At 38.4% G+C, this 17,332-nt stretch overlaps 1 protein-coding gene across 3 annotated transcripts in view; it reads left to right on the top strand.

The window, feature by feature from the left end:
- PRKCD (protein kinase C delta) overlaps positions 1-17,332 on the top strand; it is a 93,429-nt gene that overhangs the window by 40,807 nt on the left and 35,290 nt on the right. The window lies entirely within an intron of this gene.

The raw sequence follows: 17,332 nt of genomic DNA, 5'->3' as shown, positions 1-17,332 counted from the left end.
TGCAGATAAGGTCAGGCTGCTCACCACTCTAGCGTTTGCTGCACTATCTCGTGCTACGGACACCGGTACCGCTCCCGGCTTAGTAGAAATCACACAGGAAAAAACGTCCGGCACTCGGGAAGATGCAGGTAAAAACTTGTCAATGGCTTTATTCACACGCTTAGGCAGGACACAATCTGACGCGTTTCGCACACACAGGTGCTTAGTCGTAGATAGACATACACTCAATAATGCGAGTTAAAATACACATGAGTTTGGTCACATGACCACATGAATCTTAATTAAAATCAGTTGGTTACAAAACATGGCATTGGGAATCATGATCACATTTAGTCGTTCGGAGAGAGTTCACACAAGGATGCAGGCAGTGCGGCTTTAAATTTCAAATTTAGATTAACATTTAAATTTCAATCTTAAATGGTCTAAAAACTGGTTTATAAATACTACCGATATTCATATTAATTTGGAGGTACCGAAATAGATAATTAGAACTATGCCTGCACATCAAGATCTGAAATATTCATATATAAATCAATAACCGCATAATGTGCATCTCACCGTGTGAACATCCCCCTATAATTTGCGACAATTCAAAATTTATTATATATGCACGAGAAACGAAGAGTGCATATTGGACCGGGAACTAAACATACGTGATTAATAATAAATTGTATACATCAACTATATTCTCTTATTCAATTTATGCACACGTTAACATTAAATCCAATCTTTTATTTAACCCTTGCGGGTTTCTTGTTCCCAAGAGGAACATCCAATGTGCCTCTCTATTGTAAAATTTCTTCCTAAGATCGCCTCCCCTAGGTCCTAAGGTGACTTTTTCTACCCCCAATACTCGTAAATGGGTGGTATCCCCTGAGTGGGACTCCCTAAAATGACGTGACAGCATAGACATGTTTGTTAAACTACTTTTAGCATCCGTAATGTGTTTCCTAAATCTCACTTTTAATGAATTACCCGAGCATCCTACATACTGCAAATTACAAGCAATACATGTTGCTACATATATAATGGATTTAGTATTACAATTGATATACTCGTGTATATTGTATGCCCTATTTGTTGTACAAGACGTTACGGTATTTGAATTTACCATGTGTGTACATGTGATGCATCTAGTATGACCGCATTTGCGATTACCTATGTTCCTCAACCAGTCCCGGTCCTTTACACTTTCCTTTTGACTAGTAAATAGACTAGGTGAGACTCTGGTTCCAATAGTGGGGCCTCTCCTGGACACAATAGAAATACCTTCTGATAATAAGTCTCTTAATATTGGATCTGTTTCTAGTACCGGAATATATCTGTTTATTTTCTTAATCTGTCCAAATTGAGTACTGTATGATGTCACGAAAAATGGTGGTCTATCCTTATTCGGATTTATATTTTCATTTTTGATTGTGTTTTTAACTAATTTGCCTCCAGCCTTGTATGAGTCCCTTCTATTTTGATGCCTACTGGAATAAGATATTAGATCCTCGCGCCCCCGTCCCTCTCTTCTTATTTCTGCTTTTTTTAATATTTTTTCGCTATAACCCCTCTGTTCCAATCTAGTATGAAGTTCCTCTGCTGCAATTTTAAATTGTTTCTCACTAGAGCAGTTACGTTTTATTCTACATAATTCGCCATGGGGAATATTGTCCAGGACATGTTGTGGATGGCAGGAGGAGGCCATTAAAATAGAGTTAGAGGCTGTATCTTTTCTATAGGGGCGAATTTCTATACCATCACACCCACTAATCAGCGAAATGTCCAAAAAATTAATTGTATTTTTATCGAAATGTGAGGTAAACCCCAAATTTAAATTGTTGTTCCCAATATACCTAACAAATTCCGAAAATAGTGTCTCCGTGCCCCTCCAGATTATTAATAAATCGTCTATGTAACGACTGATCCAGTGTATATTATCATAATATGGGTTTTTATCACTGAAAATGAAGAGCTGCTCCCAATGAAACATGTAGATATTTGCAAAAGAAGGGGAATATTTGGCACCCATTGATGCTCCCCTGGTCTGCAGGTAGAAACCACCATCAAACACAAAGTAGTTGTGTTTAAGCAAAAACTCTGTGGCGATGGTGATAAATTCCCGCAGACCAGGGGAGTATGTGCTGAATTTTTCCATATGGACGGACAGAGCCTCCAGGCCCTTAGACCAGGGAATGCATGGATATAAGCCTATAACATCACAGGTTGCCCATGACAACTGCTCATCCCACACAATTTTTTCTAAGATATTAATCACATGCTTTGTATCTTGTGTGAACGTGGGGGTGATTTTAGTGAGGGGTTGGAGATGGTGATCCACCCACTCCCCAAGGCGCTCACCCAACGATCCAATGCCCGCAACTATTGGTCGAAGGGGAGGTGGAAATACACCTTTGTGCACCTTGGGGAGTGAGTGGAACACTGGGGTAACTGGATTTTCTATAGATAGATATTCCTCCAGTTTTTTGTTGATTGCCCCCAGGGCTACACCCTCTTCCAATATTTTCTTAAGTTCCATTTGGTACGTTTTAGTGGGGTCATTTTTTAATTTACGGTAAGTTGATGTGTCTGATAACATATCCTCATTGAGTTGTTTATATAACCCTGAATCCAGAACAGTAATATTTCCACCTTTATCAGCATTACGTATCACAATAGATTTGTTCTCAGATAATTCCTTCAATGCTATACGTTCATTTTTATTTAGATTATCATAAGCATTATCACGAGACACTTGTTCATTAAGTTTCACTAGGTCCCGCTCGACCAACTCCTGGAATCTATCTAGCGCCTCCGAACGGGAGGCGACAGGATAGAAACCCGGGTTGGCCGAGCGGTAGTTATTATTCCGACTATCATCAACAACTGCATTTTCTTTCTGCAAGCAAGTAAGCTGTAATAATACATTTGGATCACCATCTCCAACCCCTGACTAAAATCACCCCCACGTTCACACAAGATACAAAGCATGTGATTAATATCTTAGAAAAAATTGTGTGGGATGAGCAGTTGTCATGGGCAACCTGTGATGTTATAGGTAGTGTTGCTCACGAATATTCGCAATTCGAATATTATTCGCGAATATCGCATATTCGCGAATTCGCGAATTTCGCGAATATAGCGCTATATATTCGTAATTACGAATATTAGTTTTTTTTTTTTTTTTTTTTTTTTTTTTTTTTCACAGTACACATCACAGTGATCACCCCTCTCTGCTTCCAGCTTGTGTGGTGTAAAGAAGGCTCTAATACTACTGTGTGAGACTGACGTGCGAAAATTCGCATAAACGAAAATTAGCATATGCGAATTTTCGCATATGCGAATATTCACATATGTTAATTTTCGCATGCGCGATTTTTCGCGAGTGCGAAAATAAGACAAAAATATAACGAATATGCGAATATTCGCAAATATATGACGAATATTCGTCCATATATTCGCGAATATTCGCGAATTCGAATATGGCCTATGCCGCTCAACACTAGTTATAGGCTTATATCCATGCATTCCCTGGTCTAAGGGCCTGGAGGCTCTGTCCGTCCATATGGAAAAATTCAGCACATACTCCCCTGGTCTGCGGGAATTTATCACCATCGCCACAGAGTTTTTGCTTAAACACAACTACTTTGTGTTTGATGGTGGTTTCTACCTGCAGACCAGGGGAGCATCAATGGGTGCCAAATATTCCCCTTCTTTTGCAAATATCTACATGTTTCATTGGGAGCAGCTCTTCATTTTCAGTGATAAAAACCCATATTATGATAATATACACTGGATCAGTCGTTACATAGACGATTTATTAATAATCTGGAGGGGCACGGAGACACTATTTTCGGAATTTGTTAGGTATATTGGGAACAACAATTTAAATTTGGGGTTTACCTCACATTTCGATAAAAATACAATTAATTTTTTGGACATTTCGCTGATTAGTGGGTGTGATGGTATAGAAATTCGCCCCTATAGAAAAGATACAGCCTCTAACTCTATTTTAATGGCCTCCTCCTGCCATCCACGACATGTCCTGGACAATATTCCCTATGGCGAATTATGTAGAATAAAACGTAACTGCTCTAGTGAGAAACAATTTAAAATTGCAGCAGAGGAACTTCATACTAGATTGGAACAGAGGGGTTATAGCGAAAAAATATTAAAAAAAGCAGAAATAAGAATAGAGGGACGGGGGCACGAGGATCTAATATCTTATTCCAGTAGGCATCAAAATAGAAGGGACTCATACAAGGCTGGAGGCAAATTAGTTAAAAACACAATCAAAAATGAAAATATAAATCCGAATAAGGATAGACCACCATTTTTCGTGACATCATACAGTACTCAATTTGGACAGATTAAGAAAATAATAAACAGATATATTCCGGTACTAGAAACAGATCCAATATTAAGAGACTTATTATCAGAAGGTATTTCTATTGTGTCCAGGAGAGGCCCCACTATTGGAACCAGAGTCTCACCTAGTCTATTTACTAGTCAAAAGGAAAGTGTAAAGGACCGGGACTGGTTGAGGAACATAGGTAATCGCAAATGCGGTCATACTAGATGCATCACATGTACACACATGGTAAATTCAAATACCGTAACGTCTTGTACAACAAATAGGGCATACAATATACACGAGTATATCAATTGTAATACTAAATCCATTATATATGTAGCAACATGTATTGCTTGTAATTTGCAGTATGTAGGATGCTCGGGTAATTCATTAAAAGTGAGATTTAGGAAACACATTACGGATGCTAAAAGTAGTTTAACAAACATGTCTATGCTGTCACGTCATTTTAGGGAGTCCCACTCAGGGGATACCACCCATTTACGAGTATTGGGGGTAGAAAAAGTCACCTTAGGACCTAGGGGAGGCGATCTTAGGAAGAAATTATACAATAGAGAGGCACATTGGATGTTCCTCTTGGGAACAAGATACCCGCAAGGGTTAAATAAAAGATTGGATTTAATGTTAACGTGTGCATAAATTGAATAAGAGAATATAGTTGATGTATACAATTTATTATTAATCACGTATGTTTAGTTCCCGGTCCAATATGCACTCTTCGTTTCTCGTGCATATATAATAAATTTTGAATTGTCGCAAATTATAGGGGGATGTTCACACGGTGAGATGCACATTATGCGGTTATTGATTTATATATGAATATTTCAGATCTTGATGTGCAGGCATAGTTCTAATTATTTATTTCGGTACCTCCAAATTAATATGAATATCGGTAGTATTTATAAACCAGTTTTTAGACCATTTAAGATTGAAATTTAAATGTTAATCTAAATTTGAAATTTAAAGCCGCACTGCCTGCATCCTTGTGTGAACTCTCTCCGAACGACTAAATGTGATCATGATTCCCAATGCCATGTTTTGTAACCAACTGTTTTTAATTAAGATTCATGTGGTCATGTGACCAAACTCATGTGTATTTTAACTCGCATTATTGAGTGTATGTCTATCTACGACTAAGCACCTGTGTGTGCGAAACGCGTCAGATTGTGTCCTGCCTAAGCGTGTGAATAAAGCCATTGACAAGTTTTTACCTGCATCTTCCCGAGTGCCGGACGTTTTTTCCTGTGTGAGATATATATATATATATTATACTTTATTATTTTTTTATATAAAATGTGTGTGTGTGTGTGTGTATTTATATATATATATATATATATATATATATATATATATATATATATATATATATATATATATATATATATATATATTATTATATATTTTTTTCTTTCTTTTTATAATATATATACACACAAAGAAAGAATAAGTTGACCAGCACTATTGATTCCAAACTATTATACGGACCTGGCTTACAGGTGCAGGCTGCTGGGCTAAATATACAGCAACAGGAGAATACAGCAGCACACTGCTAGCACAAAGATATAGATAAAACATGAGTATATAGCTACAACATGAGAAGCTATTCAGCTATGGTGCTGTAATGAAATAGTCAGATACTTAGCTAGGTCCGTATAATAGTTTGGAATCAGTAGTGCTGGCCAACTTATTCTTTGTTTGTATTACACATATGGGGGAGTGGCTACCTCCATGTTGGTTCTTGCACCCCACCCACCTCTATCAGGTGTATATAAGGTGATTTGGATGTTCCAGATCCTGCAATGCCTGCTGATCTATTCACACAGAGGCATATTCATAGTGTAGGGTCCGTCCCAATGAGATCACCTTACCGTGGTGGGACGGTCCAAGCTATTTGGCCACCAAATTGCAAGCTAAGTATCTCACTATTTCATTACTGCACCATAGCTGAATAGCTTCTCATGTTGTATCTATTTACTCATGTTTTATCTATATCTTTGTGCTAGCAGTGTGCTGCTGTATTCTCCTGTTGCTATATATTTATATATATATATAATTATGAACATTTTTTTTATTACTACTCTCCTGAAGATGGAAATAGTGTAGGTTCTTTTGTGGTTACAGCCTGACATGCTTTGTATTGGCCAACAGTTGTCTGACCCTGTTTACAATAGAGGTGTGCATATAGGGAAATTGAACTATTTAACCAATAGCTTTATCTGTTTCTATTAGGCTATGTTCACATGGCAGAATGTCTGCCATAAAAATTTCCGGCAAACTTAACGCAAGCAGCGGGCTCCGGCATAACATGCCAGCACTAGGACCGCTCGTAGATGTGCCGTCTCCATAGACTACAGTGCATTTCCGAGCAGATTCCATAGAAAGAATTGACAGGCCAATTCTTTCTGTGGAGGCCGGAATTTGAATTTTCGTGCCAGATGATTCCGGAAATTGTTTTTTTTTTTTTTTTTTTTTTTTGGCTGTTCATACTTTCTGACTAATTTCCGTGGTTATTTAAAAATCCCAACTCTATTTTGTTATTGCTAAATTGGTAAAGTAATTTTTTTATGCTTATTAAACCCATAAAATGTAATGTACAACCTATCTGAATTAGGCCTACTTTACTTGCCTCAGGTAAAGTTTCTGCTTGTGTGTTTTTTTTTTTTTTTTTTTTTTTGTTTTTTACCTGTTATTTTGCACACCCAAGATGCAGTTTTTGTGTTGCTTTTTCAAAAATAGTGGGTTTTAGTTTTGTGGGGTTTTCTTCAGTGTTCCCCCCTCCCCCCCTGCATTTTTATCATGACAAGTCATGTGATTATTTGACCCTGTGACTGAAGGATTTCTATTGAAGAAATGGTGGGAAAAAAGCATGCCAGAAAAAACTGACGCTAAACCCACATGGCATTTTTAATGGAATTTTTTTTTCTCCCGTGGACTCCTAGGGGAAAGAATTTTTCGTAGATTTTGTCCAAAAACGGCACCATAGCAACCAACCACATTGAATCTTTCATTATTAAAAAGTCCTCTGAAACAAGAAGCAATCTGACAATCTGGTTGCTATGGGCAACTGCACCCCTCTTTCCCTACACAGGTTATGATAAATCTTATGCAAATCCAAACATAGGCTGTGTTCACACATAGGCCCTCATTTACTAAGCTAAAACCCACTCGTTTTTGTCGGATTTTTCAGTTATTTTGGAGCATAGTGTCCGAGACGTGTCTCAGGCGCAGTGTGCAACAGTGTGCACCAGAAAAATCCGGGTAACCCGACATTACATTGTGAAAAGCTGAAAAAGGGTGTGGTCTGTCGCAAAGGGGAGGGACTGAACAAAAAGGGGCGTGGTTTCACAACCCAGCCTATTTGCTATTGAATTCACAGAAAATCCTGTGAATAAATGGCGGAAATTTCCACCTAGAAAAAGCTGGTCAGAAAAGGTTTCCAACTTGTAAATCTGTGAATCCCCATAGTAAATAAAGAGGAATCCTGCAAGTCTGAAACATTTCCCACTAGTAAAAAGCCAACAGTTTAAATAGTAAATGAGGCCCATAGTGTTTTGGTCTATACCGAAACAGAACAAAAACTATAATGAAATATTTTGTATGTATGGACTATAATACATGTGAACTAAGCCTTAATAGGACATTTTCAAATTGACCAAAATTGATTACCAATAACGTGACTTCTGGGCTATTAATAGAAATAAAAAAAATTTTGGGGAAATATAAATAATTTTTATATTGAATACACAGGGTGATAAGATTAAAGATAAGTTCACACATTGTAAAATAAAATGAAAAAACTGCTTTAAAATAGACTTAAAGGGAACCAATCATCAGATTTTACCCTATATAACGCTTGGCAAAGTGTAATATAGGGTAAAATCTTTATTTTCACCATTCCCGGGGGATGCTCCTGCCCCCAGGAATGGTGAAGATATGAAGTTATAAACTAGTCACCGCCGCCGCCGTAAGTAGTCACCTGGGCGGGGAACTCTTCTCACCTACTCCCGTTCTTCGGCCGGGAGCGACGCCCCCTCCGCTTGATTGATGGGCCGCGTCATCACTCTGCTCCGTCTGTTCAGTGAGCGGAACAATGACACGGCCCAATCAATCAAGCGGAGGGGGCGTCGCTCCCGGCCGAAGAACGGGAGTAGATGAGAAGAGTTCCCCGCCCAAGTGACTACTTACGGCGGCGGCGGTGACTAGTTTATAACTTCTTATCTTCACCATCCCTGGAGGCAGGAGCGTCCCCCGGGAATGGTGAAAATAAAGATTTTACCCTATATAACGCTTTGCCAAGCATTATATAGGGTAAAATCTGATGATTGGTTCCCTTTAAAAAAGAAAAAAGTGCTTAGTTTAAAAAACAAAACAAAAAAATGTAAATAATGTGTTAAAGTTTTTGGAAAAGTTTCCGTCAGTGCACACATTGGCCCTTATTTACTAAGAGTGTTGTGTAGGTTTCTTTGTGGGTTTTAATTCCCGACAATTTATTTTCCACGGTATTTACTAAGGTTTCCCTACATTTTCCACTTTCCCTACATTTAGCTTTTTTTTACACATGCTCTGATCTGTAGGGTTTTCCTCAGCTCAAATCCACCACATTTTATGTGGAAACCTTAGTAAATATGTTGGGTTTTTGTGAAAATGTCGGGGACACATCCCTTTTCGGAGACCACACCCCTTTCCCTGGTAGCCACTCCTCCTTTTCAGGTTTTCTTAGCAAAATGGAGAGTTAGTCGAGGTTTTCTCAATTCTGGCGCAGACAGAATTTCTGGCGCAATGCGACAGAATCTGGCGCACAACCCGACAAAACCTGTCGGGTTTGCAATAGGTAAATGAGGGCCATTGTTTTAAAATACTGCAATAATCCCAATGTTAGAATAACTGCAGTTTTTTTTTTTTGTCTATACAATGTGCACGGACAGCCGCTTCCCAAAGACTTTAAGGGTAGGGCCACATGTAACAAATTTTCCCGCCTTTGGAATTCCACAACGGTAAATCCGTAAGCGGAACCCATTGACTTCAATAGATAGCAACATAATCTGCTTGTGGATCTCAGAGTGATTGTCCTTTATTTTATTTCAGTTTTCATTTTTTTGTCTTTATTTTTTATTTATTTATTTTTTCCTCCATTTTGAGCTGTTTTGTCTGGTCCCTTTTTTTTTTTTTTTTTTTTTTTTTTTATGTATAAAAGTGTTAAGCATTTGACAACTCTGGTTACCCCTAATATTTATTACCCTCTTTGCTGAGTGTCAGAAATAATGATTACATGTGTCCCTGAATGTACACACCACATGATAGTGAAGGTAAACCCAGAAAGCAAATATTGGCCATTGCTCACCATCTGTGATAGCAGTCGCCTGAATAAGCGTCTTGACCTTATGGTAAAACCTGTGACAACAAAGAACATAATGTAGTAGCTTTAACATAACCGACCGTGAGACAGCAGGTTGAGAGTATAGGACAGGTTAAAGGGGTACTCCGCCCCTAGACATCTTATCCCCTATCCATAAGATAGGGGATAAGATGTCTGATCTCGGGGGTTCTGCTGCTGGGGACCCCTCCGATCTCATCTGCGGCACCCCAGACATCTGGTGCACGGAACAAACTTCATCACTGCCGTGTCATGGCTGCCACGCCCCCTCCCATAGACTTGAATTAAGGGGGCGCGTCCGTGAGGTCACAAGGCTCCGGCGCTGCACCTGACGCTCTAAACCAGTGGTCTTAAACCTGCGGACCTCCCAGATGTTGCAAAACTACAACTCCCAGCATGCACGGACAGCCAACGGCTGTCCGTGCATGCTGGGAGTTGTAGTTTTGCAACATCTGGAGGTCCGCAGGTTGAAGACCACTGCTCTCAACGAACGCCGGGTGCAGCAGGGAGATCAGACCTCTTATCCCCTATCCTTTGGAGTACCCCTTTAACCTTTCACTATCCATTGTTCTAATAATTGCATTGTTAAATGTGCATTGAGAACCTGCGACAATCGCATCCACTTGTATTGTACTATAAATGGCTATGGATTTGCCATGGGGTCTCTGCCTGTCAAATCCACAACATGTGCACCTATGGGGACTGTTTCTTTTTCCAGTCCCCCCCCCCCCCCCCCCCTTCCCGAATAAAGAGTATGGAATATGTTCTTTTATAGTGCCAACTAATCTGCTTATAACATGGGATTCAAACTATATAACATTTAGACCTTCATGCTGGGCATGCTGGGAGTTGTAGGTTTGCAACAGCTGGTGGCCCCCTGGTTGGGAAACCCTGCTCTACAGTTACTTGGCAGTAAATTGCATTGTAAAGTAATGTAGTATGTGATTTTTTTTTCTCCCGTCTCTTTGAGAATAATGTTGTTTTTGTAACGCCTCTTTTGGAATATCATGTACGAGAAATTCCTGTGTGATGTAAGAATACTCCTGTGCTGGTTTAAGAGCTATTCATAAATATATTTCTGCTGCCCCCTGCTGGGGGAATGCTGGATCAAGATATAGCGGAGCTGTCAGCAGGAGGCAGTATGAGCCTATTTAGTCACACGCTAATCAGGTTAATGTGATCTTCCAATATGTCATTGATACTCTAGATCAGTGGTCTTCAACCTGCGGACCTCCAGATGTTGCAAAACTACAACACCCAGCATGCCCGGACAGCCAACGGCTGTCCGGGCATGCTGGGATTTGTAGTTTTGCAACATCTGGAGGTCCGCAGGTTGAAGACCACTGATCTAGATAGTTTACAGTGGCTAGCCTGGTATTTTAGTCCTATTGTGTTGATTCTCAGGAGTCCCAGAAGTCAGACCACCACTGATCTAACATGGATAGCCTATGCTAAGGGGGGGAAGAAAAAAAAATAATAAAAAAAACAAAAAAAAAAACCCTGATGCTTGTTTTACCTAGTTACTGTGGTTTTTGGTTTTCATTTTACAGTGTGTGAACCCAGCCCTAAGCAATATTTCAGTTATCGTCCATTTTTGTTCCTTCTACTTTATCGGATTCTGACATTTAGGCAGAAGGGTGTTAAAGGGGTACTCTGGTGGAAAACTTATTTATTTTTATTTTTTTTATCAGCTGGTGTCAGAAAGTTAAACAGATTAGTAAATTACTTCTATTAAAAAAAATCTTAATCCTTCCAGTACTTTTTAGCAGCTGTATACTACAGAGGAAATTCTTTTCTTTTTGAATTTTGTCTTGTCCACAGTGCTCTCTGCTGACACCTGATGCCTGTATCAGGAAGTGTCCAGAGCAGGAGAAAATCCCCATAGCAAACCTATGCTGCTCTGGACAGTTCCTGATACGGGCATCAGGTGTCAGCAGAGAGCACTGTGGACAAGACAGAAAATAAATTAAAAAATAAAAGAATTTCCTCTGTAGCATACAGCTGCTAAAGGGTAAATATTTTTTTTTAATAGAAGTCATTTACAAATCTTGTCTAACTTTCTGGCACCAGTTCATGACATGTAAATATATGCACACTTACTTCCTAGTTCACCGACTATTCATTCTACACAGTCACATACAAAAACAAAAGTATAACCAAACTTGAAATACAGGACTGAATGACAAAAGGACTACAGCACTTAGTGACACTAAATCCCTGAAGAATAGAAATATTCTCAGCAAATGCTGCGAAACAAACATCAGAGATAGAAAAAATAAAATAATAATAATAATAAAATAATAATAATAATAATAATAATAATAATATAATAATAATAATAATAATAAAATAATAATAATAATAATAAAATAATAATAATAATAATAATAAAATAATAATAATAAAATAATAATAATAATAAAATAATAATAAAATAATAATAATAAAATAATAAAATAATAATAATAATAATAATAATAATAATAATAATAATAATAATAATAATAAAAAAAAAATATATATATATATATATATATATATGAGTGTACAGTGAGGTCAGACAGAGGATTTTTTGCCAAAATTATGTAAAAACGCAGCCCAAAAACATGTGAATAAATCCTTAGAGCAGTGGTCGCCAAGAAATTGTAAAACTACAACTCCCAGTGTGCCCGGACAGCCAATGGCTGTCCGGGCATGCTGGGAGTTGTAGTTTTGCAACAGCTGAAGACACATTGTTTGGAAAATGCGTATATACATAAATCACCTCTATGACCACCTTGAAGCCAGTGTTTCCCAACCAGTGTGCCTCCAGCTGTTGTCAAACTACAACTTCCAGCCTACTCAGCCTACGACTGTCCGGGCATGCTGGGAGTTGTAGTTTTGCAACAGCTGGAGACACAGTGGTTGCTGTATATGTTTGAAAAATTACCCAAATGCAGTCACCAGCTGACTTATGTTTGCGATGTTGAAGTCCATGGGATCCATGCCTGCACCTGTATACGTCCTCATCCCATTTTTTACAGAATGCCAACGTAGGTGGGATGTGTTGGGAAATCATGATGTGAATGCAGTCGCAATTTGTCATTTGCAACCAAAAATTCAGCAGGTTTTCGGCTTTTGTGGTCAGATCGCATTCAATGTAGTAATGGCATTCAAGCCTAGAAATCTATTGAAATGGAGCATGTCCTGTATGGTCAGAGCCTGGGAACTGGGTCTTCTAAAATGTTTTTTGAAATGTAGTATTGTGTTAAAGAGTACCTCTCATTATCTTGTTACATTTTATAATCCTCCCAGTTCGCTGCCCCCATCATGATAAACCACCCCCTGCCTTTATTTTTATTATTTTCTAGTTTTCTACCTTGATATTGCTCTGTTTATTCTGCTCAGTCTCAGTCAGATTCACAGACTGGGAAGGAGCGTTTCCCAGCAGGTGTGACATCATCTGAAGCCATACAGGGGAGAACTTCATCCCTCACTCTGCTACACACAGCCCAGAGCAGTTCAGTGTGAGATCAGCTATGATTGGCTAAGGCTGCACACACACCCTCAGCACTCCAGACTGCCAGGCCAGCAAAGTCCAAAGTCTGTGCAAGAGACAGGGGGGAAATGGGATCTGGACAAGTAGGGAGACACCTAGTGGCAGCTTTTTTAATTAAACACAAATAAAAATTTTTTTTTTTTTTTAAACAAAGTACACTAGAAAAATTATTTATTTACCATAAGGAGTGCAAAACAAAAAATCACGTATACAGATGGAGTTATACGTAAACCAATAATATAAACCCTATGGATCACATTAAATGGAAAAAACTAAGTAGGGTGCCATAAAATATAACTTTTAATCTAGATGGTTAAAATTACACCAAAAATGATAAGGTCTGGGTATGTGTCTTAAAGTGGTACTATCACCAAACAAGAAAAATGGAGGGGGTGTAAATGCAACTCCCCAGTCAATCACACTAAAGATCCATTCTGTACACCAAATATAAGTCTAGACCCCTTGCTTAAAGACCCAACGTGTTTCTGTTCAATCAGAACTTCATCAGGGGTATAGGAAGAGCAAAGGTCAATAAATATATATTCAGAAAATTACACAACAAGGTGTCAGAACAGATGCAAATAAGTATTTTCATGTAAGCAGCAGTAGGCCCAGATGTAAGTAATTGCAATAAAAAAAAAATCACAAAGGGGTATACATATGTATGTATAGTTCCCCAGCAGGATTGATAGCCTGCCAATTGGACGATGCCAGATGCCAGGAAATATATCCGTGGATTCTTCTCCTCCTACATATCTTTGAGGAGACCATATAAGTTATCTACCCTAAAATAGAAAAACAACAAGAAAGGCAGCACTCGGTAATAAAATATGAAGTCGGTGCTTACCTTGTCCGTGGTGCAGTATTAAGGATTTTAGTACTCACATAGAAAGATTAAGGGCCATACATCTGCTGCCTAAATGGGAGGACCGTATGATCAATAATTGACGGGTCAGAATGACCAGGGGCAAACAGACTGCTAGAATAAACGAATATGAAGCAGTACTTACTAGATATGAACGAGGTGCCGAGAGTGGCTCTGAAGTGACAGAGCGCCCGTCTGATGCGGGACATATGTATACCCCTATTGTGATTTAAAAAAAAATGTTTTTATTGCAATTACTGACATCTGGGCCTACTGCTGCTTACATGAAAATACTTATTTGCATATGTTCTGGCACCTTTTTGTGTAATTTTCTGAATATATTAACCTTTGCTCTTCCTATACCCCTGATGAAGTTCTGATTGAACAGAAATGCGTTGGATCTTTAAGCAAGGGGTCTAGACTTATATTTGGTATACAGAATTTTTGGATCTTTAGTGTGATTGACTGGGGAGTTGCTTTTAAATCCCCTCCATTTTTCTTTTTGTTTGGTGATAGTACCACTTTAACCCCTTAAGGAAGCAGGACGTAAATGTACGTCCTGGTGCGGTGGTACTTAACGCACCAGGACGTACATTTATGTCCTGTGCATAACCGCGGGCATCGGAGCGATGCCCGTGTCATGCGCGGCTGATCGCAGCCAGGAACCCGCCGGCAATGGCCGACGCCCGCGATCTCGCGGGCGTCCGCCATTAACCCCTCAGGTGCCGGGATCAATACAGATCCCAGCATCTGCGGCAGTACGAAATTTCAATGAATGATCGGATCGCCCGCAGCGCTGCTGCGTCCCCTCACCTTCCTCCTTCCGGCTCCCGGCGTCTCCTGCTCTGGTCTGAGATCGAGCAGACCAGAGCAGAAGATCGCCGATAACACTGATCTGTTCTATGTCCTATACATAGAACAGATCAGTATTAGCAATCATGGTATTGCTATGAATAGTCCCCTATGGCGACTATTGAAAAAATGTAAAAGTAAAAAAAATGAAAAGTAAAAAAATGTAAAAGTAAAAAAAAAGTGAAAAATCCCCTCCCCCAATAAAAAAGTAAAACGTCAGTTTTTTTCCTATTTTACCCCCAAAAAGCGTAAAAAATAAATTTAATAGACATATTTGGTATCGCCGCGTGCGTAAATGTCCGAACTATTAAAATAAAATGTCAATCTACCCGTACGGTGAACGGCGTGAACGTAAAAAAAAAGTCCAAAATTGCTACTTTTTTTTAATACATTTTATTAAAAAAAAATAAAAAAAATGTGTTAAGTTTTTTATATGCAAATGTGGTCAAAAAAAAGTACAGATCATGGCGCAAAAAATGAGCCCTCATACCGCCGCTTATACAGAAAAATAAAAAAGTTAGAGGTCATCAAAATAAAGGGATTATAAACGTACTAATTTGGTTAAAAAGTTAGATTTTTTTTTTAAGCACAACAATAATAGAAAAGTATGTAATAATGGGTATCATTTTAATCGTATTGACCCTCAGAATAAAGAACACATGTCATTTTTACCGTAAATTGTACAGCGTGAAAACGAAACCTTCCAAAATTAGCAAAATAGCGTTTTTCTTTTTAATTTCCCCACAAAAATAGTGTTTTTTGGTTGCGCCATACATTTTTGATATGAGTTATGTCATTACAAAGGACAACTGGTCGCGCAAAAAACAAGCCCTCATACTAGTCTGGCGATGAAAATATAAGAGTTATGATTTTTAGAAGGCGAGGAGGAAAAAATGAAAACGTAAAAATTAAATTGTCCTTAAGGCCAAAATGGGCTGAGTCCTTAAGGGGTTAAGACACATACCCAGACCTTATTATTTTTGGTGTAATTTTAACCATCTAGATTGTCATATTTTATGACACCTTACTTATTTTTTTCCATAAGGAGTGCAATAGTAAAAATTAGTTTTAGAGAGTACCCATTTAAATAAATATTATTGAATATATATTAAATATAAAATATTAAATAAACCAATAAATAATACATTTTATAATATAAAAAAATATATAAAATAATTACAGTGGGGATCAAAAGTTTGGGCACCCCAGGTAAAAATTTGTATTAATGTGCATAAAGAAGCCAAGGAAAGATGGAAAAATCTCCAAAAGGCATCAAATTACAGATTAGACATTCTTATAATATGTCAACAAAAGTTAGATTTTATTTCCATCATTTACACTTACAAAATAACAGAAAACAAAAAAAATGTTGTCTGCAAAAGTTTGGGCACCCTGCTTAATTTATAGCATGCACTGCCCCCTTTGCAAAGCTGAGACCTGCCAGTGTCATGGATTGTTCTCAATCATCATCTGGGAAGACCAGGTGATGTTAATCTCAAAGGTTTAAAATGCCCAGACTCATCTGACCTTGCCCCAACAATCAGTACCATGGGTTCTTCTAAGCAGTTGTCTAGAAATCTGAAACTGAAAATAGTTGACTCTCACAAAGCTGGAGAAGGCTATGAGAAGATAGCAAAACGTTTTCAGATATCAATATCCTCCGGAATGTAATTAAGAAATGGCAGTCATCAGAAACAGTGGAAGTTAAAGCAAGATCTGGAAGACCAAGAAAAATATCAGACAGAACAGCTCGCAAGGATTGTGAGAAAACCAATTCAAAACCCACGTTTGACTGCACAATCCCTCCAGAAAGATCTGGCAGACACAGGAGTTGTGGTACGCTATTCCACTACAAAGAGATACTTGTACAAATATGGTCTTCGTGGAAGAGTCATCAGAAGAAAACCTCTTCTATGTCCTCACCACAAAAATCAGCGTTTGAACTTTGCAAATGAACATATAGACAAGCCTGATGCGTTTTGGAAACAAGTTCTGTGTACCGATGAGGTTAAAATTTAACTTTGTGGGCGGAATGAGCAAAGGTACGTTTGGAGAAGAAGGGGAACAGAATTTAATGAAAAGAACCTCTATCCAACTGTTAAGCATGGGGGTGGATCAATCATGCTTTGGGGTTGTATTGCAGCCAGTGGCACAGGGAACATCTCACGAGTAGAAGGAAAAATTAATTCAATAAAATTTCAGCAAATTTTGGATGCTAACTTGATGCCATCAGTGAAAAAGCTGAAGTTAAAGAGAGGATGGCTTCTACAAATGGATAATGATCCTAAACACACTTCGAAATCCACGGGGGATTACATCAAGAGGCGTAAACTGAAAGTTTTGCCA

The sequence above is a fragment of the Hyla sarda genome, chromosome 6, assembly GCF_029499605.1.
Source record: "Hyla sarda isolate aHylSar1 chromosome 6, aHylSar1.hap1, whole genome shotgun sequence".
Lineage (NCBI taxonomy): Eukaryota > Metazoa > Chordata > Amphibia > Anura > Hylidae > Hyla > Hyla sarda.
The sequence above is the reverse complement of the archived record's forward strand: the minus strand, read 5'-3'. Positions and strand labels throughout refer to the sequence as shown.